Here is a 25,130-nt window from a genome sequence, read left to right as displayed (position 1 = left end):
CACCAGGGTGTGAGAAGTCATTAGTGTTTTCCTTTTCAAAAACAGACTCTCACCTGGATGTTTCTTTTTGTAAAACAAAAGATGTTAAAAGTTTGGAAGATGGCCATCAATACCGACAGCGGCGATCCACCAGATTTTTTTACCTTGGTCGGAACAGCTGTGACAGCTGTTCCTCTCAATGTACAGGATGAGTACTGTGTCTCCAATCACCTATAAATAGGAAGGATTCCCTTCATCGGGCTGGTAGGCTTTAAGTCCTCTGCCACCCTGACAGACTATACTCCAATTTCCATGGTGTAAATCTGGTCCCTAGATGCAAGTCTCTGAATTGCAAGGTAAAGTGTGCGCCTGAGAGAGTGTGCCTAAACTCAGAATCTTTGGTCACTTTTGAAAAGGGATTAAAGGGTCATCATGTACAATGATTCACTTGATTTCAAAGAATGCACAGACTAGATATGATCGAAATTCAGAATTTTTTTGCAATTCAGTGAATATGTTTCACTGTCAAGTGTTACAAAAGTCTTTTTTTTTTTTTTGCAATAACCTCGACTGTCTGTCTTTTAAATCATTGCAGCTTTGTTTATCAAATCTGAAGTATTTTGTATATTAAGTTTGTCTTACTAGTATCTGTGTCACACACGGCTGGTACAGGTAACATCGGTGTGGCGGGCGGTGGGGGTGGAGTCGAAATATAATGGAATAGGGAATAAATAAACCACAAACCTTGCGCTTGCCAAATCACTAAGCTGGCAAGGTAAGTGGTTTTATTTATTTTATTTTCCCTATCCCGTCATATGTCGACTTTCCTGCCCCGTCCCACGGCTGTAACCTGTACAGGACTTGCCTGACCAGTGTGTATTTTAGGCCAACACTTCTGACTTTTTAACTGAAGAATTGGGTTTGAATCTTGGCATCTGCTCAGCATCCTGTGATTCTGGACAAGTCACTTATTCTTCCAGTGCCTAAAAATTAATCTGACCTTCTAAAATGTAACTAGTTCTCATGTAAAGTGCTCCATTGTACTTGGGCGAGTTTGTGCTACATAAAACTGCAAAAGAAAACGAATGCAGGGTATTAATATTAATGTAGTAACACAAAAAACAGGAGAAGAAGGTCCAAGGGAGAAAGTTTAGAGACCTTCAAGGAAAAAACCTTGGGTCTATGTAAGCACAAAGGCAGACTGAGAGTAGAGTTGTCGGGCTCGGGTCTCACAAAATCTCCTCAGGGGAGAGATCCCATTTAGGACAAATATCCTCGCCCACCGTTGGTGGCATGCTTCATCATATGGGTTTCCCCTCCCCAGTGGGAAATCCTGGTCCCACTGAGGGCTACAACTCCCTCAATGTGAGGCAAGAGCTCTGGGATGTTTTTAGGATAGTGCTACACTGTTAAGGATGCTAAAATCCTATATGAGAATATTCTGGTGTAGTGAGGGCGCAGCGCAACTGTAAAAAGAAGTGAATTAAGATAGTGAGTTTAAAACTACCTAGCGGGGGCAAAAATAAACCTTTATTCACTCCTCGCACTGGTAGGGTTAAAAAGCAGTGCAATAAGCAGTATAAATATAAACTGCTAAGTTTCAAAAAGCGGTTGACATGTTTCAGCCTAAGTGATCTAAATGAGTATCCAGGCTTTCTTCAGGACCGGAAGGAAAATAGGGCTGCTGCTTATACAAAGTGAAAGAAAAGATAATACACAAGCATTAATCCTATGTTTTGTTGTTTGTGTATTACTGGAACTATCCAAGGGTATTTGGATAAGTAGCCACACCTCAACCTGGCAACAGCTCAGGGAAGGGGGCCCGCTCTCTCCGTCAGTACCCTGTCGTGGTACAGGAGCTGCGGCCAAAGGTTTTCTTTTTTTTGTCTTTTAAAAGAATTAATATTAATGTGCCAATTAAAAAAACATGGAGAGAGAGGGTTGCATGCAGAGACGTTTGGGGCAGGTCCATGAGAAGGATGTGTGATCCCATCAGCGAAAAACTCAGTTTTGCTCTGTAACAGATTAAGACTTATCTACTTTATCAAACCACAGCCTGCAGTTCATCTGGCAGCTCTGTAAAGCCCTCCTGTGGCTCACTGACTCTCATCAGGGAATGAATTAAACAGTACTTCCTAGGCATGGCACATGTGTGTGAAAGAACTGAGGATTCAAAAGACACCTGGGAAAATTCACCTGGTCTTCCCTCTCAAACAGGAAGAATAAAAAAGTAAGGATTGCTCTGATCCGATGGCACAGGCTGGTATAACGGCTACAATGCTAAATTGATTTTTATACCTGGGTAAGTCTATGATTGCCAGTGGTCTAGAAGGTTCCTTCCATCCTCAAATTACTAAATAAGGTCCATCAAAATATTCTGCAACGTTCTGAGGGACTAGTTATACCTGAGGTGCGTCTGTGGCTGTATGCATGCCCCATCCGTACCAGACCAGACCTTGAGCACTATTACTGTATGTCTGAGATGACTTTCTGGCACAGACGTCTCTCTCTCTAGAACGTACTTGTCCACACGGATTAATTTCATTCAGAGTATGTGAGCGCTTACCCTACTTTTGACATCTTGGGCCTCGTGTTCACCTACACAGCTGGCAATCTGCCACCGACAGACATTTGCAATGGATTTATTCATTGTTTTACTTCTGGGTCAACATGCAACAAGTTTGCTAAATTCACCTGGTGGAGCAGAGGTTGAAGTGCATAAAAAAAGGTATAAAAACTATGCTGAGTGAAACGGGGCGGAGTCAGCAAGTTTGTGGGTGGGGTCACAGATGTAGCTAAAAGTAACACATATTCTGCAAATATTTAGTTGGCCTTTCACCTTTATTTAAACACACGTAAAGTATACCGCACGCTTCATCTGTCTACCGTTCCCTTGTCCTCACACTAAAGGGACCCCCTCCCGCCCTTTTCAGTCAGAGGCACCTGAAGGCAGCATTATCCGTTCTGAAACGCTTGCTTTTCAACAAGAAGTATCGGAACTGATACTGTAACATGAAAAATAATTTGGACTGTCACTCCCAACATATCCCGTCCACTTCAACCACTGAGTCATAGACCAAACTTTGTGTTCAGTAGTACAATTCATAAATCATTTCACAACACAATCCGCACCAACTTTACAATTCTTTGGGAATGGATTCTGTTGCAGTACTTGCCCTGCCTTTTCTCGGATTCTTGCACAATCTGGAATGACTGGGCAATATCCCTGGTGGGTGCTGTCATTTAGCCCTTTCATCAGAGATCCAGGCACTATTGCACCCCCAGTTGGTTATTCCCCTTGCATACTCAACACCTCAAGTATGTGAACAATGAGCAGTCAAGATTTACTCAAAGAGGTGGAAGAGGGTTCAAAGCTCAGAAAATGTGTGACACACTTGAACACATACAGAAAACTCCATGTCCCACTAGTGCTACACTCACAAAAATAGATCTCTGTAAGACATAGGTAGGCTAGTTGAAATAATGAACCCTACCGCATACTTGTGCTGTAATACAATCACAAATATTATTCTAACACTAGGCAGTAAGGCAAGATAGAACAAAAACATGGGGCCCTATGGCTAGTGTTATCCGGTGGGCAATTATTTGGGTATGCTTTTGTATTTTAGAAAGCATTACAAGTCCCATGGAATACATGAATCTCTTACTAGCTCTGAATAGGGGCTATAATTAATTGGGTGAAAACAAGGTATTAGATAGTGCTTGAATATATCAAGTCTGCTACGATACATCTGACCTTTGTCCCAGTTTCCACTGGCTATTGGTACAAGTACAGGTAACTCAGTGGGTCTAAGCCAAATGACCAAAAATATGTCAACACGTCCCAAAATTCAAAGCCAAGTGTCTCTCAAAAACAAACTTTCCAAAACTAACAACAAAGCACGCCATAGTGAAAATCAGTGGGCTAGGATGCCAATAGACTGGCTTCCCTCAAAGTCTTTGTGTCTCATTTATGGGACCACCAAGGCTCTCTTGGGCGTTGGAGCAGTCTCTGTACACCTTCATGGAAGTCCAATTACTATCACAACTGGTATGGTCTGTACATTTCCTGTGCAGGGCTTTTACTGGTGCTGAATGTAGGGTAGCAACTAAGGTATGAGGCATACAGTACACAATAGTAGTGTCCCATATATTGAAAATTGTTGATAAAGTCCAGTGTCTGGGGTGAGACACCAAATCTACTGTTTCACCAGTTGGCAATGGGCAACCAAATCCAACTAATGATTCAAGCTATAATATCACGGAAGCCATAGAGTCCTAAGTCCGAAGAAAGACGGACTCTCGGACAAACAGAACGGAAATGTAGACAACATCCATCCTCCACCCACCTAAAGCTACTAAGACAGGCCAGAAATGCCTACAATAAAAGCATTCTAAAATCTAAAAAAGACTTCTTCAGAAGAGAATTGGATAATGCAAAAAACAGACCGAGGAAATTCTTCGAACTATTAAAAGATCAATCTAACAAAATGGCCAAATCATCTCTAAAAACGAAAAAATCAGAAATCTGTTGTGAAGAATTCTCTTCCTTCTTTACAGCCAAAGCCAATTCTCTGGAGATCAGGCTCAAGAATGCCATAGAGACCCCCTCGATTCAAAAGAGCACTCCAATTAAGCTTCAGTCTCACCAGTACAGGCCATGCCCAAAAAGAATGCTCTCTGGTCAGAATTCAAGTATTATGACCACAAAGATATTGCCAAAACCCTATTGACCGTAAAACCAAACAACCTTTTCAATGATCCACTTCCCCCAAAATGCTGGTCTATGCTCAAAACCACCTGCTCATCCCCTCATGGACCAAGATTATTAATGCTTCACTATAGCAATGTTAATTACCAGACTGCCTAAAACGGGGCAAGTTATTCCAATCTTAAAAAAACCTACTGAGAACCCCTCAGACCCTAAAAACTTTCGACCAGTAACAAACATTCCCATGCTAGCCAAAGTCCTGGAAAAACTCGTTTAACAACACCTGAGCCAACAAATTTCTGAATTCAAACTTCTGAACGACTGCCAATCAGGGTTCAGACCAAATCACAGTACGGAAACAGCAATTCTTCATATGGTAGATGACGCTCTACTTGCCCTAGACCGCAATGAAACTTGTCTCCTAGTACTACTCGACCTCTCGTCTGCATTTGACACGATAAACCATGTCACAATTCTAGACATGCTGGAGGAAATGATGGGATTATCGGGCACAGTCCTAGAACGGTTTAGCTCCTTCCTAAAGAACCGATTGCAATGATTCAAGGTGAACCAAATACTATTAGTATCAACCCCTAATCTTATTAGAGTACCACAGGGATCAACACTATCCCCATCTCTATTCAATCTTTATGTAGAACCTCTAACGGAAATTTAACAGCAGGCAAACATCTCCTTTCACATGTATGCAGATGACACACAGCTATATATCAAGATTACATCGTTGGAAGAGATCAAAATCATGAACCTGACATTGAAGAGGAACGTTCAGTGGCTAACTAATAATCATCTCAAGCTTAACCCGCATAAAATAGAATTCCTCCTGATTTCACGCCAGAAAAGTTTGGCGAGGATAATGCAATGGACCAAAGTTGATCACTACGCTAAACTGTACTCCAAAGCTAGTGGACTCACCCAAGTTTCTTGGAATCACGCTAGATAAGAACCTGAACATGCAATCCCACATTAGCATGATGGCTAAAACTGCCCTCTTCCATCTGAGCTATCATAGAAAATTTAAACCATTAATTTCTACATGAGACCTCAAAACGGCAGTACAGGCGTTGGTCATCTCGAGGATTGAGTACGGATGCACAACTTTATCAGGAATACCCAAGATTTCAACACCTCCACTAAAAGCCTGTATCAATGTGGCCACAAGATTCATAACAGGCTCCAGAAAGTTTTACCACATCACCCCACATCTGAAAGCGCATAACTGGCTACCATATAAAACAAGAATCCAGCTAAAGATGGCATGTCTCACACACAAAGCGATACACTACAAAACAACACTATACCTAGCCCAGAAAATCACATTATCAGGTGGCAGCAGATGCTCTTGGAGCAATGGAGACCCCTTGAAACCTGCCCTATTCCGTAAGAAGAGAACTTATGACAGAGCATTCTCTGACATTGCACCAAGAATATGGAACTCACTCCCCCCGAGCATCTGAAGGATCTCATCCACATCAGTTTTCAAAAAAGAAGCTAAGACTTTTCTTATGAGCAAATTCCTCCCATAAATAACAAAAGATCTGACATTGTTATGATACCTTCCAAATCATGGATAGATCTCTAATAATCGTTAGGACATGTATGTATGTTGTAGTAAGCATAAATGGCCCTATCTGATTATTTATGCTTGTTACTGATGCTTGAAGGTTTGTGCCAAAACCTGCCATCGGAAGTTCATGATTATGGAATTGTGAAGTGCTCCGATACCCTAATAGGGTCATGTCAGCGCTATATAAAACACAGAATAAATAAATAAATACAATGTACAGCTATGGAGTAGGGGTGTCTGAGTACAGCTAACATAAAGTGAATTGGATAAATCTGCTTCTTTCCTCTTCTGCTGGAAATGGTTAGATGGTGGCTACCATAAAGTCAGGGAAGGTGCAGGAATGATGAGTAGCCATCATACTCCCATAGACCCTCATGATGTTGCAGAGGCCCTTGAGTCTGCTCTGGCCAGCTAGGGTGCTGGGTCTTCCTGGCTCATGTGATAGTTCTTTGAGATGACCTTGACTCGAGCTTTAGTCTGCTGGCCCATGCTGTTTGTCCTGTTTGTCAGGGCATCCTCCTGTTCACACTCAGCACTTTAGCTTACTCTTCTTCCAGATTAGGTACTACATTTGGGAAGTGCTTAATTTGTAAACAAGTCAGGTGACAGAGCTCTCGTCATGAGGCCACTGCAGCTTGCACCACACATTGCCCCTGCCATGCTGCTAATAATAGTAGCAAATGAACTACTAACCATCCTACTCCTACAAGTGTGACAATTTGGATTATTTCAAATCCCCAAAGGTATAAGAATGGCTTGGGCAGCAGGTAATAGTAATTTTCAATGTTTATTGAATTAATAATTGGCAACTAAAACAGCGGTTCTCAAAGCGGTACCCAGAGGTTGGTGAAGTCTTCGCAGTCCCTGAGACTTCAGAACATGAGGCATGCTCTACTTCAAACCCTTGGAGATACTCAGCACAAGTATAAGAAAGTTCAGTCCAGTCCTTTCACTGCCCAAGGCAAAGCAGCAACTGCAGACCAGCCCAACAAAGAAACAGCACAGCAAAGTGGCAGTACTCCTCCTGGCAGCTCTTCCAGCGCTTCTTCTTGGCAGGTTCCTTGATTCCAGTGAGTTCTAAAGTTCTGGGGTTTGGGCCCCCGTATTTATACTCAGCTTCTCTTTGTTCTCTCAGGCAGAGAGTGTCTGGGCTTAGTCTTAACCAGTTCTGTCGTAGCTGAGACAGCAATGTTCCAGGCAGACCAAGCCCCTTCAGGTGCAAGGAAATCTCCTCCCACTACTCTAAATGCAGCCCAGGTCTATTCAGCCCAGCCACTGCACACCCCCAGCCCAGCCACTGCACACCCCCAGCCCCTGCCCCTCCAAAGCCAGACAGTCAATCCACAAACCCAGCAGAGGCACACAGGACGCCTAAGCAAGAAAAAACCTACTTTCTAAAAGTGGTATTTTCAAAGACAGTACATAAAAATCATCTCTATTAAAAGATGCATTGTTACATTCTGAGTTCAGACATACTAAACGTCATTACCCTATTTTGTTCCAATGCGAAGGTATGCTTATAAGATGTTGTAAGTAAAACCTCCATTCTTTCCTATGGGACAGATAGCCTTGGAGTTGTGAAAAATGAAATACCCTGTAATTCACCACCAGGACAAGTCACACACACAGTACATGTCCTACCTTTAACGTACACAGAACCCTGCCCACAGGGGTACCTTGGGTCTACCTTAGGGGTGAGTTATATGTAAGAAAAGGGAAGGTTGGGGCCGGGCAAGTGGGTGTACTTGCAGAGTCGACTTGGCAGCTACAAACTGCGCACAGACCATGCAGTGGCAGGTCTGAGTTACCTTTACAGGGCTCCTTCTGAGTGTGGTACAATCAGTGCTGCAGGCCCACCAGTAGCATTTGATTTACAGGCCCTGGCACACTCAGTGCACTTTACTAGGATTTTACCAGTAAATCAAATATGCCAATCATAGAAACACCCATACATAATAACAATTTGCAACAGGAGCACTTGCACTTTAACACTAAACAGCAGTGAGAAAGTGCGCAGAGACACTAAACCAGCAAAAACAGAGTAAAATCCGGGAGTCCAGAAAGCAAAACAGCAAGGGAAACACGCCAAAAAATGCCAAGTCTAACACTATGGCTTGCAGAACCTTATTGCTTGTGTGAGATTGTCAGCAATATGTGAAGCAGCTACATGAAACTCACAATTAATGTGTCCACCTGATAGAATATCGTTGAACAGCCCAGAAAAAGCTAAAGAGAGGCCACTTTCCACAGTTTCTGGTCCTTGTTAGGACATTTGTTCTCACAGAACGCACCCACATTTCTTATGCTTCGTCCATTTCTTCCCATCCCTTAGTATCTCATATGTTTCTGACAAACCTCAATTATCCGGCAAGATCATAATTTCCTCTTCTTCCACGTGTTCTATCATCTGTATAATGATAGATCTTCACTTTTCAGGTATTAATACCCAAGGTCACGTTACAGTCACCTGCGCTATAGATCATTTTCACATTCTGAGTATATTTCACTTAACACCAGCAGGTCCCTGCTAAAGAGGGGCTGATTCACACATTTAATAACTGCATTAGTAACCTTCTGCCTCTTGTCACTTGTAACAATTACATGGTTACCGTAGGTGCAAGGAACATTAGGACATATCATTATGTTTCCCCAGAAAAAAAGCTCTGCTTGCTGAAAATCTTTGCTGATAGCCGGGGATTTCAAAATGCGTATTAATACCTTGCCTGCGGTAGGAATTCCAGCCCAGTGCTGGACATTCCAATCGCGGGCGTGGTCATGACGGAACCCAGTCATTGTGCGCACAGGCCACCCGTGGCTCATGACGACTGGGTTCGTCGTGAGCATTGATGGGGTTAAGCCTTAGAAACACCGTGATCAGATTAGGCATAAAATGGTACCAACGCGGGACTTAAATTGACCCAGGTGGTACCCGATTGAAACACAGATTGCAGACACCCCAAAAAAAAATGCGGCTCTGAGCATACGAAACATGGAGTAAGTGCATGAGACCAACTGCAGCCTACATTTTAGAAAGTCACTAAAAAGTCATTGATGTACTGAAGCTCATAATGGTAATTAATTATGTAAGCACGCATGTAGGGGTTGGCTTAATTTGAACAACATGATTTCTCCTCAGATTACTGAGGTATATTGTGGATATCTTTGAGAGAGACATTAAAGGCATCATCTAGCCAATTTGTGAATAGAAAGTAAATACCAATGAACAGGAATATTTATCAGATTATTGGTAACTGGATCAAGATGTAGAACCAGAGTATAAATTATAGCAGTCATTAGAGATGTCATCAGTGATGTTATAAATGATGTCACAGAACATGTCCTGAGGGATATAACATGCGAGGACATGAGCAGCGCATGGCGGAGTCGCAAGTTATAGTTAGCTCTCCTAACTATAACTGGTGAATTTCTGGTTTTTTTTTTAGTTAAAAACTTTTATGTTGTCACTGACATATTCACCTAACCATAACATTGCTTTAACCTCTGTTTGTTTTGTAATATATATGTATTTTTATGATATATATATATATATATATACACACACACATATATTTGATGCCCCTCCCTCAATAGTGGTAATAAATGTCTTATTATATACTGTGCATTCATATGTATTATGCCATGGCATTGTTTAATTTGCATTTATTTTAACTAGGGGTATTTAACAATTGACTGCAGTCTATTTCTAAAAATTCAAAAGAGTGGGTATAGTGTTAAGAGTGTCTTAAGGGTTCAAAGAGTCAACGATGTTTGTTGACCTTTGTAGTTGTGTATAGGCCTGGTTGTTAAATGTCCATTTCCCCAGTATAATGTTGCATTATTTCAGGACTTTCTCTTTAAGCATGTTAAGTGAAATTACCAAAGTCATGCCATTACATCATATCACATAATTATGCAGCAGTCACACCCAAAGTTTACAGTAGGATCACAGGAACAACGCAAATGACCAGACAGTAAACTGCTGTTGTTCGGAGAATTGTTTTTTTCTGCGCTATATTTATAGCATTAAATGTCAGCTTGCGCCCAAAATAGGCACAAGAATGCATTTCACAGTAAAGTATAGCGCTAAATGCTTTGCGGCAGATTTACGTGCCCCTTGCGCCACATTTGCGCTGCCGTTGCATCACTTCTGTGACGCAGTGGTGGCGTAAACCATGCGCCACGTTGCGCCCTATTTACAACGTGACACATCTAGGAAGATGCTTTACGTTGTAAAGCCCTGCACCACATGAAACTGCGTCAGGTTTCATGTGGGCGTTCCAGCGCAGGTGGGGGCGTTCTAGCGCAGTAAAGCCTTGGTAAAGTGCCTGAGTGAAATCTACATGATTCCACTCAGTCACTTTTCCGACGCCGCTGCATCAAAACCTTACACCGGCTTGAAGCAGGCGCAAGGCGTGACGCACCACATTATGTATGGGCAGGCCACGAGCATTGCTGGAGTTGCGTCGCGCTTGCGACACGACTCCAGCAATGCGCCACCCTTCTGACGGGAGATGCGTCACGCATCTGTTGATCCTTTCGCCACGATGCGCCGCATAGTAAATGCGGTGCATCTGTAGTGGCGCAAGTGTAAACTTGCGTGCTGCATCTTACTTGGCCCATCTCTGCTGATTTGCAGGGATGCGCCAGTCATCATAAATATGCCCCTAGATTTGCTGTTTGTGTAATTACGTGTAATTTCTCGCACAATCCCAGTTATTTTCAGTGCATGAGTTTGACTCAAGAAAAGGCCGCCTCTTCTGCCTTGGACCCTTCTGATTTCAGTCTTGCAGCCACGGCCCGTGTAGGGCGTGCCACCGGGCGGTGACGTGGGGCGGGAAAGGGGCAGGGTGGGGGGGTTGTAAAATGAGGGATACGGACGATTTCAGTTAAGTACTGAAAAAAATAATAATAATTTTGTTGCACGCGCTGCATTACATTTGGCAATGCAGCGCGCGCAACAAAATTCTTTTTTTTTTCCCGGTACTTACCTGAAATGGTCTGTATCCCGCATTTTACAACCCCCCACCCTGCCCCTCCCCCGCCCCACGTCACCGCAGGGTGGCACGCCCTACACGGGCCGTGGCTGCAATCTTGAGTACTTTTAAATTGGATAATAATAATAAGGCGCTCACGTGTGGGTTTTGAAGAGCTATAAAAGCAAGTGCCTATGCCATGATTTTACAGAATTGTGGACACAAATACCATAACCTGTATTTTGAAACTGCTCTTAGGACCACTAATGTTGCTATTTTCTAACCTTGGGTGGTACTCACTGTTTGTACCTCAAAGAGGAGAGTGCCTAGCATTGTGGACATCAAATTAGTGTCCTTCCAGATGTAAGTAGTTCTATGCATGAACACCACTAGCTAATATGTATAAAACCTATATAACCATTCCATGTAAATACTGTATACATCACTATCACCATAATTGGATGCAACATATGAAGCATCGATCTGTCTCCCTTGTTTAATGTTGTGTTCATTTAGATGTTATGCCACTGCATGAACTGCCTTATACCGTTAAGGGGGAAAAAACTCCACTAAGACATCTTTTTTAAATAGCTGGCACATTTTAGCCACTTATACTTCGGTAATCAGTTTCATTCTCAGTGAAGTGTTGCTCTAATATCTGTGTCTGCCTCTAAATTACAGCTCGATTGGAAATGGCAGCCATTCTGCACTTTCCAACCATGCAACAACGTACATTAGTCTGGTACTTATTCCACTATGATAAAATCCCTGTCAGACAATGTTTACTTACACTCAGCACTTTGTCTCTGTAATGAATAGCACTAACAGAATAAGAACTTTCAGAAGTTACTGCGTCAGCAAAATAGGAGGAGTCGCTGTCACCAGTGGTTCTGTGACACAAGAATGTAAGGGCTCATTGCACCCCAAACATGGCTGTCTTTTACTGATTAAAATCAGGGGGCAGGTGCGGCGTCGTGTCGTGGGTTACCAGCTCCTCGGGCAAGTATTGCGCCCCCTATCCTCTGCCGAGGCGCAACTTTTTAAAAGAAAAAGATTCAGCAAAAAGAGACCTTCTACTTAAATTGTTTTCTTTTAAAATGTTGCATCCTTAAGAATTTTGCGCCCAAGGCCACAGCCTCTGTGGGCCTGCCCACGCTACGTCACTGGTCAGGTGACACCCCACTTACAGTTCTTGTTTTGCACCAGTAATTACAGGAGGTGACCACAATCGCACATTTCTGGGCCCAGGCCTTATTATTCGCCACTATGCTTTGACCGAGAGTAAGAGAGAGAGAAAGGAACTAGAACTTAGCTAAGGATTTATAAGGATTGTTTGGAATGTTCCTTTGTTTTGCCATCTGGGGTCACTTCCCTGACCCAGAACTAAAGAACTGTTCTCCAGTGGGACTGTGGTTCCGTCCTGTGCCTGTCTCCCTTGCCTGTCCGTATCTACCTGATGTGAGTGTGCCCTGGAGTTAGTGCCAGCTCCTATCTAAGACTGGTACACGCTGCTTGCCTAAAGTCTTTTTGCCCCAGAGTTGCTTGTGTCCTGCCTTGTCAAGGAGGTTCCTCCTTAAGGGCTACTATGCAGAAAGTGAGCAGTCGTACCTGCCCTCCTGTCTCTGAGGGGTCCTTCTAACATGGGATAGCGCCAAGAAACCCTCACAGGAGTGTCTCAAAACTCATGTCTGGCATTTTAAAGCTAACTGCCATGCTCTCTGAGATCACTGTGCTTTAAAATGTGCTAGTGACACGCTGATAATGTACATATAAGCTGTAGTGCCTCGTCCTGAAGAGAATTTGGCACTTTGGGCAATGTTCATGGACAAGAATTCATGATACTTTGAGGAGGTGCATAGAAGCAGCACGTGAATGATGCACGGTGTTCATCTATATATGCTTTATGCTTCAAAACCTTACTTCAATATGTCAAATTAAACCCTGGGGTACTCATTGAGAGCACCTACTATAACTCTACAGCTCAGGATACCGCGAGTCCCCATAATATCCAAATGATTCCAATGGTCTCCCTAAAGAATCGGGTCATGATTTTCAGATTTAGATATGGGTCCATGCTCAGCAGAATTTTGTGTTGGTACTTATGCAGTGGTAAACGACATAAAAGGTAGTGTTGATCACATTTTTCGCATAGGTGGATTTTTGCTCCAATATCTGACGCAAGGTTAGTGCCAAGGTTCATTTCATCACATAGCAAGATACCTCTGTAAAACAGGCAAAGTGTGTTAATGGGGCAGGAACAGCGTCAACACCCCTAGGATTCCACAAAAATCCACATCATCTAAAGTCGCTCACGGTAGCGCAACCTGGCACAAAAAAAATTAACAATCAATTAGAAAAAGGAAATCATATGATATTTCAATGTTAGTACATGTAATTTTCTCAGAAATTATACCTATTAGGTGGCAGTGGTCTCCATGAAGAAGTTTGTACATGTTGATGCGTTTAAAGTATGCATCCTTTACGAGATAGCACTCTGGCATCCTTTCCCAACACAAAAACATTTTAGCATCACAGAAAAACGGTTTTCGTATTTCCGTGACTGATCACAGTATCAGCAAGCAATTCATTGTAATCAGTAGACAATTTTAGCCCTTCATGCAATACATCACAGATATTCTCGCAGCACTGCATTGAACAATTCATAGTAAATCTGTCTCTTCACATAGACAGACAGCGTTGGCAGTATGTTGTTAAAGATATGTTACCTACAATACAAAGGGGCCGATTCTGATCTCACTGGGAAGGGCACCGAACGCGATCCGGCCAGAAAAAGTACGCGCCGAACCCGTGTTTTCTGCCTGACTCGTACAGCTGTACGAGCGAACAAGTACGATGCGAGCAACGTGAAATTCACCAACCGAGTCGTTTCCGGGTCTGAACCGCTCTGTACGTCTCGTCTCTAAGTAAACCATGCCGTGCAATGGATGTGATTTACGACCGAGCCAGTATGATGCACGGGTCGGACAGTCGTGCGAGCCGAAGTTTCCGGCTCGCAAAACCTCCAGGAAGTTGCCTTTGGCGGTCCGCGTCAGACCTCCTGTCACCCGCAGCCTTATGACTCGGACACAGGGGAAGACCCAAGAGTCTCCCCAACCCAGGCTTGTACCGTGCAGACGGCACTGATGTGTACCCACTGTAGGGGACGCCCTTGTGTAAGACGTACCAATTCAGTCAATGGGAGCCCATGTTCGTGTCGTACGACCGGCTCCCATTTTCTTCTATGAGAGTCCGACCGAACAGAGTCCGGCAGCATGCGGCCACATCGTACTCGCTCGGTCGGACTACAGGACTCCGGCTCGGTCAGAAAACACTCCGGATCTGGCTTGGTCGGAGAGCTTTCTGACCCAGATCGGAATCGGCCCCAAAGAGTGGTATTTGGATCTGTCCCTTGCTCTTGATTGGTTGGCTTTATTGTCTATCCTAGGCAATGCTACTGAGTTGATGGCTTTCCTCCTTAACCTTCTTTTTGTCCCACCCCAAAGAGCACAGCTGATTTATTATGCCTTTGATTGGATGACTTGCATCCTTACACTGCTGATCATCAGGGAACTATTATTTCAATGTTGGTGTAAACCCTGAATAGCTACTACAGAATATTGTGCAAAACTAATATTATAAAAAAATATTGGGAGGCAAAAGATTGAAAAGTAAGTATGTAAAGATGTTTTAGTCCTACTTCCTCATACGTGCTTTGATGATATATAAATCTTCAAGGTACACAGACATGGAGTTAAGAACGGTAAATCTAGACTTCCCTATAAGCATTTACCTTTTGAGAATTTGGCCCTCGATTTATGTTGTCCATGATATTAGTGTGTCACGATATTCATATACTTCCATAGTACACAATTTAATCTGTTTTGGCACTCCATGGGAACCCTTGGCTTTCCTTTTTCTATGAACTCTCGTCCAGCTGCTGACCACCATCACCACCTCGCTCATTTGTTGGTCCTCACTCATTCCCGTTTTATTTCTGCCTCATTGTTTTTTTTTAATTCGTTTTATTATATTGCTTTGTGAGGGCATGGTGGCTGCACACTGCTACCATGACGCCCTCCTCTTTCTAGAACATATTAACATTGCAACTGGGTTGCCCAGGGGTTTGAAGGGTCCAGTTTACATGCATTAGCTGTGTTTTCTAACTCTCAAAGCAGCAGATAGCTCTCAATTTCCTTCTTGTATCAAGGATCACACTTATTCTTAATATACTCTTCCAAAATGGTGATCTGCCATCTTGGAATCGTAAATTAAGAATAAAGTATCAAAAAAAATAATTAGAAGATGGCTACTATGTAGGAGCACGAGTGTCCAGCTGCCATCATGAAATGATTTTTTGGTATACTTTGACAAAACCCTACTCCAAATGGTCACTCGTACAATTGCATGTGTTTGAGTGTGAAGACGGACAGCTTGAAATGGTAAAGTATAGAAAAATCATTCCAAAATGGCCACCAGTTCATGCTCGTACATGCAGTCACATGGGCAGACATTTTGGAATCGTTTTTTACACTTCAAGAACAAAGGCATTCTGAAATGGTCACCCTTGCAAGTGCACGCACACACTGTTATGTTTGAATAGTTTTAGTACATAAATTATACCCAACCAACAAAGCATTGGTAAGACCAAAAGCTTTAAGCACTCTTTTGAAAGGCAAGACATTTAGACTATGCTAATGCATGTAATTTTGTATCTTCTCTAAATGACTTTCAAAGTAATTTATTATTAAATCAAAAAGTTGGCTAAATAGCCCTTGAATTGTTGTCCATCGTGTACCCTTTTATGCTATATCTTTTGCCATGCCCAAAAAAATCCTGTAAATATAAAAAAAAACTTGTAGTTGGATCCACTGTCCTAGGTAAAGCCAGGCCCGATGCCTCGACTTTCCTTCCTGCTCCATTCTTTCATATCTTATTCACTGATGTATCCATTCATTTACTTATTCATTCAAAACCTCAGCTCAGGCAATACAGTGGGCACAGGCCCAGCCTTCCATGAACCGAGGCCTTGAAGGAATGCAATGCGAATGAAATCATCGACTGTTGCTTGAAGCTGTCATGAACCATTTAGAATTTACAGTTCTTTTTTCAAAATGGCCGTGGAGATCCCCTACTCCTGCATAATTAGGTATATAACCCTGGAACGCGGCGTACAGTTGCGAGAAAAACCTTTCGGCTTTTAAATAAACTTTTCAAAATAAAAGACAAGACCTATGCCAAAAATGTTGGAAGCATGGCCGCCCCAGGAAGGTGCTGGCAATTGTCACTTCATTTCTGTCCCTTCCTGTTTTAATTTGCATGTTGTCTTTACTATTCTTTTGTCTGTCGTTCTTCTTTCTCGTGTTTATTATTTCTTCGTTCCTTATTCCTTTCTTTGTTTTCCTCTTCTTTCCGTTTTCTATCTATTGTTCATGGTTGAAATTGTCTCTTCTCCCCAAGTTTCTTTCCATTTTTCTCAGTCTTGCTTTTTCATGCACTCTCTAATTCTCGTGGGTCCCTTTGTTATCACTTTCTCCTTGCTTTCTTTCTCTCTTAACCCCTTCCTCTCTCTACATCCCGCCCTTTCTCTCGCCTTTTTTTCTGTCCCTCTCTTTGCCATGTTGTCACTTGCACACCGCTCTCTCCTCTTTTCGTTCAGCTCCCCCCACTCTCACCCTCGCTGCTTCTCACCCCCTCCCTCATTTTACCCTCAATTAATTCTGGATTAAGCCTTCGCTGTCCCGGCTTTTTAGGCCTGTAGATGGTGGGCAGAGATTAATGGATTCCCTTCGCCTCGACAGCGTCTCTCCATTTGATTAAAATAATTAAAAATCGTTCCTTGGTGATAGGATTTGAACAGGAAGGTGGGGAAGAATGGTGTGGTGCCGGGGTCACGGTGAGGCTTTACGGATGAAGACGACTGCTTTTTATAGGAATCGGATATTCCAAAACCCGCCCGTGTAATCCCTTGGCCTAAGGTTGAAGATTGTCAGGGTGTGCTCCCGGGTGATGAGGTGCCAAGAGTATGAATGGGCAACTCGAAAGGTCAAATCCCAGCTTCCCTTTCCTTTTGTGTATCTTTTATTTATATGGCACTATACACCGAGCGAGTGGCGTTTCTGTACTAGATTGGTATTTTTGAGAGGAAAAAGGGAAAACGGTAGGCTTGAGGGCAGAGCCGTTTTCACGGGAAACATCCTTTACAACGCAACTTTTACCACGCAGTGCCTTTACGACGCAACTTTTACAACGCAAACCATTACGACGCATTGCACTGGAGGGCGCTCTAGGATAGGGAATAAGTTTAATTTACTATCCAACACCTTCCCTAGTGTCCACGGGGACTGGACTTGGAATAGTAAATTAAACTATTCACTATCCAGCACCCCAAAGCGCTATGTGTTGTAAAGGTTTGCTTTGTAAAAAACGCATTGTAAAGGCATGCATGGTAAAAGCATGCGTTGTAATGTCATACATCCGTTTTCACAGCATTATAGGGGCCCCGGGCAAAGCAGTGCACAGGGCCCTGCGTACACAACCATTCACAGGAATAAAAACGTTTAATGGAAAATTAGTGTTAAATTCTGGTCTATGCTCGTAGGGCCCCGGGCAACTTCCCAGCATGCCCATATGTGAAGACAGCACTGCTTAAGGGGAACGGCACAGAATGAGGCCGTGTTGGGCGCTGTCTGGAGACTGAGGTTAAGGGGAAGTGGCAGGCTGGGTAATAGAGAGCTTTGTTCAGAAAGGATTAATTTAATGTGTACTTTTCACTGTCACTAAGTGTATAACTTATGCTGATTGCATTTTTTATAACGATAATGGTTGTGTGTTAAGAGTGAGGAGTGGCTACATGCCAGACACTTTTACTGCTCTTTCAGAAATATACACCCTGGCGGTAAAGAAAATAAGCTGGAATCAAATTGTTTTCTTAGATGAAAAGATGTTGAAGCGCCTTATTTCAGGTCACTCCTGGCAATTGCCTGTGCGCTTACCTTCCCCGAAGAGCGGCCCTGCATTACAAACTCCTTCAGTATCCTTTGGAGAGCACTCAGTACCGGTCGCGGCCGGTGAAGGTAAGCGTGGTGGGGCATGGCGGGGGGAAGTCGACAGACAACGGCGTAGGTTTTATTTATTTATTTATTTATTTTGACCTGTTCCATCGTCTGTCGACTCCCCCCCACCCCCACTCGGCCCCGCCTCAACCCCGTCACACTTACCTGATCCAGCCACCGCTACCCAGTACATGTAACTACAGCACAGACATACCATAGAGGGGTGTGTTAGCATGTCCACAAGAGCAGTGACCACAAAGACAGACCATACATCACCCTACAACCAGCCTCAGAACTCAGAACATACACTAAACACAGTCCAGTTACCACATTACCTGGTTACTAAAGCATTCAACAGCACTTACTACCATTAGTTTCCTACCACACCTACACATTTGCCCCGCAATGAGCACCCGTGCCAACTGACAAACGTAACATGTAGGATTTTTTTGTAGAGCCCTCCAGTCTCACACTCCCAAGAAACACATTCCAGCACACTGAAACTCATCAAAGCGAGACGCATGCGCTGCCCCCCATACCTCACCAATCTACTCACACTACCACAGGGGCAATAAGACCTAAGAAGTTAGAACAGTTAAGTTCTGAAAACCTCTAGGTATCAAACATTATTAATTGCAAGCGAATCCTTCACCAGTGCAGCCTCCTCACTGTGGAACTGTAGTGTAGTTCCTATCTTCCCAATAGGCTCTGCGCATTGGAATAGTACCTACAGCAGTAAAGGCCTAGACCAGACGTTAACTAGGTCTACTACTGTCGATACTAGACTTAATTTTTGGGTTTGCCAGCTAAGCTCAGAGTTCGCTAGAAACTTTCTCGAATGTTCAGGAAAGAATTACCTCCCCTGATTAGACAAGAAGGGATTTAGTTTCTGACAACCATAGAACATGACAACTTTGCTCTCCCCTAATCAAGAGTCAATCTCGAGAGTCGTGTGAGCACAAGGCAATTATTTTACTCAGTCAGTACGTGCATTCTTAGTCTCATCAGAATGTAGAGAAAAGGAAGAGACGGGCGTGTTCAATAAAAAGGTGTTATTTATTGATCAGTCTCTTTTCTCATACATGAGAAATGGATCGATATTATTGCAATACTTATAGTTAAGTAAAGTGCATACATTAAAAGCAATAGTATAAAGTAATACTGTAAAAACATTGATATGGTTTCTGAGCCATATGATGTTTTAAAATGATTAAAATATATTTACATACACATATACATTTGACTAAACGTACTCAACTGGTGTTTCTAAATACGCCTACCCCGTGTACCTGACCTAAGTCTAATGCATGGGCGGGAATAGAAAGTTACAGTTTAAGTTAAGTTTGTTTTTGCCAAGTGAATAACTAAAGAATTCTCTGTGAGGGGTTATTCAGTTCTGTACCTGGAATTTAGGATGAATGAGGAATGGTATCTCTTTCTCTGCTCTCGATATTCCAGGCTGCCTGCGAGGGCTACCCGGAAGCGCCGGTGCTGGGTCTCTCGGCTTGAGATAGCAGCGAGTCTCTCAGCGCGTCAGGAAGGCGGGGCTGCTGCCAGCGGGGTCTGCTTCTGCTCTCGGCTTCGGCAAGTATGGCTGCTCCGTCTTGTCACCACGCGTGTGTTTGCATAGGGCAAGGTCGGCAATATTTATACCTTAAAGGTGCCGAGATTGACGTAAGGATGGACATAGATACGTCAATAAAGATGTCATACGACTTGCTCGTTAGCACATTCTTTACTAAAGTTCTCTGTGAAATCAAAACAATGGCCGCACGGATTTTCCAGGTTGTCATAGGTTTGATTTGTTATGAGAACGTCGTATGCCTTATCAGGGGCTGGAGGAATGTCGCTTGTCTAATTAGATCTCAAGCGTTATGACCTAATCAGATAACACGTTCCTGTGCCGTAGTGTGACTGCGTCAGATAACGGTATCTGCATCATGGGGGCTTGTCTTGCCTCATGGGCTGACTGCTAGTTAACTTGATAGTTAGTTTAACCAGAATAGGGTCAGGAATAGGGGGACTGATTCAGAACCTATAGAAATACACGACACCCACTCCACGCTAACTATGGTCATATCTACTAATCTATGCATAGTATAACATAGTACAACATACTATAGAGTATAGTGTATACCTTACCACCCCAAAATACATAAATGCATTTCGAAATTTTCAAATATACTGAAAAATTGCAGTCATATATATTGTATGCACTTAAGCTATGAATTAAATGCAAAAGTAAACACGCATCTTTTATGCATTATTGCTTATTGGTATATGAGAAATACACATGAAATGGCTCTTAATATAGCTTATACAGAAAGGAAAGTCGAGACCATTTCATCACATAATAAAATATTTGTGAACATACCAGCGGGCAGCTTAGTCTATAAAGTCTATAAAGTATCTAAAAATAGAAATTTTAGTTCTCTAGGAATAGTTTCTTACTTTAAGCAGAAGATCAGTGTCCCGGAATAAAATATAGGAAGAAAAAAATTGCTGTCCGTGAACTGGATTGTAATTGTTCATGTGACTTTATTTTTAAAGTTTGAAGGCCGAATTCAGGGAACGCCGTGTGCGAGTTTACTCAAAAGTCTCTATTTCTGTTCTGGAGAGAACATCATATCATTCAGGCTTTCGAAAAAACTGTCAACAGCTTCATGGGAAAGTTCCTCTAAGTCGGAAATAGGTGTAACCATGCATTCATGCGCATGATTGTCTCCATTGACATTCTGATTTGCATCACTGACAGAAGGTCGTACCTGTTCGATGCTGCTTTCATCTTGAACTTCACTACTCTTCAATCGTAGTGGTGAAGATTCCAGGAATGCCGTCATCAGGATTGGCAGCCTTTGAGGGCAGCACAAAGCGTGAACCTTGGTAGGAACCAACAGTGTATCTGCATCCACTGGCGCATCCGATTGTAGCGTCAGACAGGTGTCTAACACGCATTCTTCTCCGCATAGCAGACACCTTAGTACAGGTAAAACACACCTTTGCCACATTGGTCGAAATGATAGAAACCAAGTCATGTTCAGGTCTCTAAGCCGGGAGAGTCCCAGGATTTTTGATATCCGGTCCCGGTATCCAATGGCTAGGATCGTATCTTCCATTCTCGCGAGAGTTTGATCTGTGACATGGGTTGCCATAACGAAAAATAAGGACTAGGAATAGGATTCCTGCAATTAGTCCTAGGATCAAGGGAAGTCCGCCAAAAATCGAATGGACGAAATCTGGAAAAATACCCAGTATGGCTTTGAATGGTGTTAATGCCATCGAAAATACTGTCTTAAATACCCCTGAGATCCCAGTGGTATCAGAAATATTTAAGATTTCGCTCAGGATTTCCGCGAAATGTACGGGGGAATTAGTTGATAATAATGTATGTATCTCTGCAGTCGTCCTTGCGACTTGTAGATCATACGTTTCTTTTGATGACGTGAGCCTTGTAGGCGTCTGAAGAAGCACTGTTTTCATTCTGCTTAAAGTGTCTATTCGAATAGAAGTAATTTTCAAACTGGGCCATGCCCTTGCCTCCCTGTCTGGAAAGGAGCTGGGGAACAAAGAACGTCCACAGCACTTGACCTTCGCCGTCGTAGTGACTAGATAAGGAGTCCCGGGCATAAGACTACAACATCTGCGGTCTACAATAAGAATGTAACTCCCATTATAGAGTCTTTGAAAGAATGGTTCTATTTCAGTTGCAGGTGCGCCTTGCTGGTGACATGAAAGGTTGTATGAATTCCCTTCACAGGCTCCGTGCAAACTAATACCGTTACACAGAAGCGTGCCGCTTAGTGACATAGCACAATTGTTGCCACTAAGAAACACGTTCTGTCCTTTATTACTGACACATGCATGTGAATAGGGCAGGTTCCAAGTTGTTTTAAGGTACCCCTTTCCCAATTTCTCGTACATGCCAGCCTGTATATATTTTTGGCAGTATTGAAACCTGAAGGTTGAGATTGGAATATTTATGATTCCGTGGATTATCCATTCACTGACAGGTCGTTCTGACATTGTCATTGGTAATCTTTCTAGTTTTTCAATGCTCAAGATTGTATAATCAGCACCCTTTTGCGCCATACCGATTTGTCTATCAGTAAGGTTAAAGATTTGGAATAGTGACGTTGTGTTGATTAAACGCCAAGGCACATAGCCTGAACGCAGATTTTGTAACGTCCAGCCAAGCTGTACAATAGAACGCAATTGTGACTGACCATGTTGTAATAACAGTAAGTCTTGCGATAATATATCGATTGCTGAAGACACAATGCTGTCCAATGAAAAAATTCTGGAGGACAGAGTCATTAACCCATTGTCCACTACAGAAAGTGATTTTTCCAAATTGATACGGTCAATTTCCCGTATTCTTTCTGCTGTCTCAATTTGAGTAACCTTCCAGGCCTCATTGTATGCTGCATATACAGAGGCTGCTATGAAACGCTTTTGACGCTGTTTGCGTGGTCCCAGTATGAAATCACGCAAGTCAGCACCATCAGTAAGTAAAGTTAGGTGTTGCTTAATTTCAGGCAGTGTGGAAGTCTGTAGCCATTGAAGGCATAATTTGCCCACACTGTAGGTTGTTATTATCCCTGGGTGATGTCTTTGGGGATATCTAGGGTCTGGCCTGGTCATTTTGAACCCCTGTGTTTTATTCAGGAATCTGTCTTGACAGGTATTTGTATCTGTGGGCCAGATCAACCATTGTTTCCAATCAGGATGTGTTCTGTTTTGGTTAAGTATATGGTTTACGTCTATTTCTTCATCTGTATCAGAGTTATTGCTAAACATTGTTGGCTTTGGAATAGACGGGTTATTTAAATCTTTGATTTTGGCTAAGCCAAGACAGGTGGTTTGTTGAACAGTGTCATTTAAAAATATCATTTGTTCTGGGATCATGCAGGCTCTAAACAAAGCTTCTACACCCTGTACTTGCCATTCTTTTGTACCCCAAACACTTTTCAAATCAACATTTTTGTCCCAATAATCAAATCCAAAAGTATTCATTTTTTCAAAGAATGAATCTGAATATATCAATTTTGTGTTGGTTATCATGGTTTTCATCCCTGTCTTGTTTGACAATTTAAAATAAAATGTTTCAGCATTACTTGTGTTAAAACCTGAAAAATATGAATATTTGTCATATATGGTTCTAGAGCTCCCTTTTGGAGGTGTAGCACAATGTTCCCATTGATTATAATTTAAAACATTTCTAGGTTGTGCAGATTTATGTAAAAAATGGTTACCATAATGGTTATAGCAATACATACTATCATAATTTGTAGAACCTTGCAAATAATCATGTTTTGTAAATTTAGCAGACATTACTAAGTCAGACATCATGTTGTTAATACTTTCGAAGTCCCAATCGTCAGCAAATGAGTTTGGTTTTACAAAGTCACTCAAGGAGATCTTGATTTGGTGTGGATATTTCAGGATCTCAACCGGACCATAAATTTCATAGTCAGTGTTGTCCCAGGCTACCCCACCAGGTATCGGATTGGCTGTGAAGTTGGCTGAAGAAAGTTCTGGAGAAAGTTCTCTTTTCTCGATGTGTGAAGATGTCTGTGGTTTGAGGACCAAGTTGATGTTCTGACTTGCTGTGTCCATTTTAGCATATTTTCCCTCAATGAAGCGTCCCAAAGTAAAAACCATGATGAGCCAAAGTATGAGGATAAATGCACCAAAACCCACCCAAAATTCAATCCATGGAGAAATCAGATATGTTTCTTTCAGTTGTTTCAAAAGTTCCTTCGCTTTGTCTTTAAAGGATTTTGATGATGGCTGTGTCTTTGATTCACTGAAGCCTTCAGAGGAATCATCGAAGTTGATGAAGTAACCAGATGCAGTTCTGTCAATTGTTCCAATTGGTTCAGGATTTTTGTTTCTTGCATTTTCACTTGGTACTTCAGTATAGATTGGTGTGTCTCTGCTAAATGTCTTTATTTGGGTTTTCAGAGGTCTGAGTTCTATTGCATTGTTGCATAGTCCTTGTTGTTCTTCTGTAGGCGTTTCGAATGTGATGAGCCTCTTTGATAGGACCTCTGTACTGGTAGCAAACCTTGGTGTTCTGCTACTTATTGGGAGTCCACTTGGCCTACTGTTTGTTATCGGCCACATGTTGTGGTTTTACCAGGTCGATGGATACAACTCGGTTCTCCTTTTTTCCAGCAAGTGGCGGTAGTACAACTGATCTTGTCCCGTTGACAGACAAGACAGGAACTGCTTTTCTGTAAGAAGGCCCAAATTCCTTCTTTACCGCGATCTTCTCCCTGACTAGATCCCCGACTTTTGGAATCCAGACAGGTCTTGCTGGGACAGGTGGTGATTCTTCAGTGGTTGTTGGCTGTTGTTTCAACTGTATGTTGCTCAGGTCTTTTCTTGTTTTGTTTAAGTCCTGCAAAATAGCCAAACGGTCTTTGACATCAAAGGTTTTTTCTATTACCACTGAAGTCTGACTATCAAGGTCAGAGATCAACATCCTAGTTCCGAATAATAATTCGTACGGACTGAATCCCTTCAGAGAATTTCTTGGCAAGTTATTTAGACTACGTTGGACACTTATTAGATGTTTGACCCACCCAGCTCCCGAACCTAATACCTTTGCCGTTATAGATTGCTTTATGTCACGGTTTTTTCTTTCAACAATTCCGTTCCCCTCAGGGTGAAATGGACAAGAGTACCGCAATTGCACGCCCATGCTGACCATGGCCTCCTTATAAGCCCGAGAGCTAAAAGCAGGACCATTGTCCGAATGCAGAATGCCAATTGCGTATGTGCCGATGAAGACCCGCAAATCTTTTATAACAGTTCTGGCGTCAGCC

The 25,130-nt window shown here is 42.6% G+C and overlaps 1 protein-coding gene across 2 annotated transcripts in view; it reads left to right on the top strand.

Moving 5' to 3' along the window:
* The window catches only part of IGSF21 (immunoglobin superfamily member 21), a 1,341,695-nt gene that overhangs the window by 195,163 nt on the left and 1,121,402 nt on the right, over window positions 1-25,130 (top strand). The window lies entirely within an intron of this gene.

The sequence above is a fragment of the Lissotriton helveticus genome, chromosome 5_1, assembly GCF_964261635.1.
Source record: "Lissotriton helveticus chromosome 5_1, aLisHel1.1, whole genome shotgun sequence".
NCBI classification, from domain to species: domain Eukaryota; kingdom Metazoa; phylum Chordata; class Amphibia; order Caudata; family Salamandridae; genus Lissotriton; species Lissotriton helveticus.
The sequence above is the reverse complement of the archived record's forward strand: the minus strand, read 5'-3'. Positions and strand labels throughout refer to the sequence as shown.